Here is a 2,011-nt window from a genome sequence, read left to right on the forward strand (position 1 = left end):
GACACCTCGTGATCACACAGGCTGATAATGTTCTTCCCTGTGGGCTTTGTGCTTCTGAGCTAGATGCCCGCTTGTTTACCTTCAAGCTTTTAAGATCCCAGACGCTATATCTTTTGATAGCCGGGCACCATCAACTTTCTTCACATTTGCTTGTTCACCCGCTTTGTCTTCAGCGGTTGTGTTGGGAAGGTGAGCATCATAGAATGCCAATTTAATAGAAGAAAGTATTCTTGCTTTAAGGGAGTACTTGAGTGGAGGCCCAATGTCCTTTTGCTACCTTAATACTAAACCTATAAATATAGGCACATAGATCTATTTTCCCATCCTCATATAGATATATATGCATATGTACATGTCTTTATCTAGACCTCTATAAATGCCCTTTGCCTCCCAGCTCTTTCCTCTATTTCCCTCAATTTTCCTCCTGTCCCACTATCATGCTCAGTACTCGAATATAAGCCGACCAAAATATCAGCCAAGGCACCTAATTTTACCAGAAAAACTGCACTAAAAATGTGCTGAAAAACCCGGCTTATACACGAGTATATATGGCACTTTGGGCATATTATCAGGAGAGAACAGTCTTTGGAGAAGGACATCATGCTTGGTAAATGGGCAGCAAAAAAGAGGAAGGCCCTCAATGAGATGGATGGATAGGGTGGCTGCAACTGTAGGTTCGAACATTTGAACAAATGTGAGGATGGTGCAAGCCCAGGCAGCATTTTGTTCTGTTGCCCTTGGGGGTCACGATGAGTCAGAGCCAACTTGATGGCACCTAACAGCAACAACAACATGTGCATCAAAATGTTCAATAAAAGCGCAAATGGAGTACCTACAGACTAGGGGGAATGGCAATGATGCACCCCGACAAGGAACAAATATCTAAAATCTATAGAGAACCTGAACACTTACATAAGAAAAAGATGAATGATCTAATTCAAAAATGGGCAGAGAACATCAAGAGACTGGTCACCAATGAAGCTATTTAGGCGGCCAACAAATATATGAAGAAATGCTCCTAATCATTGGTCATTGAGGAGGAGCAAGGCAAAACAAAGAGCTATCACTTCACACTGGCATTTATAGCAAAGTTCAAAAGAACTGAAAAAGCAAATGCCAGGGAGGGTGCATGCAGATTGGCACCCTCATACACTGCTGGTGGGATTGTAAAATGAGAAAACCACTGTAGAAAGCAGTATGGTGCTTCCTCAAATAATTAGGAGCAGAAATACCATATGGCCCAGCAATTCCTCTACTTTGTATATATCCTAGAGAAATAAGAGTTGCTACACAAATAAATATGTGTATCCATGGTTATTGCAATACTATTCACAATAGGAAGAAGATGGAAAGAATTTAAATGTCTCTTAGTGGAAGAATGGTGAAATACGCTTTGGCACACACACAATGGAATACTACACAATGCTAAAGAGAAATGATGAATCTGGGTAACATTTCAATACATGGATGGACGTGTAGGCATCATGCTGAGTGAAATGAAGCAAGCACAAAGGACAAATATTGGAAGACACCACATTATAAAACATCCAGAATAGATTTCCACATTAAAAGGAATAGATTTTGAGGGCTACTAGCAGTGGAAGGGAAAGGGAAGTCACGGGCCAGTGGGCAAGCAGGTGTTAACTTGGGTGAAGGGGAAGACATGAAACAGAAGATGATAGTTAGGTTTTGTGTCACTTTGGTTGGGTCCGAATTCTTAGTGCTTTGGCAGTTGAGGTTTGATGGTCCTCCATAGTGTGACCTAATATAGCGTGATCGGCTCCCTCATGGTATTTGTTGTGCCCAGCCAATCAGTTGTGAGAAGACTGGGGAGGAATTCAGCGCCCTTGCTCAAGTTACAGCCCTGATGCTATTTAGGGGAAGTTTCCCCAGAATTGGCCCTGCCTGGACTTGGCCTAAACTTGTTTTCTACAACTGTGCCAACCATTTTTTGGACATCAATTTCTCTATATATATATACATATGTGGGGATCACCTGTTTTGCCACTCT

The sequence above is a fragment of the Echinops telfairi genome, unplaced genomic scaffold (genome assembly GCF_000313985.2).
Source record: "Echinops telfairi isolate 266 unplaced genomic scaffold, ASM31398v2 ScPeMD7_20;HRSCAF=75, whole genome shotgun sequence".
Classification (NCBI taxonomy): Eukaryota; Metazoa; Chordata; class Mammalia; order Afrosoricida; family Tenrecidae; genus Echinops; species Echinops telfairi.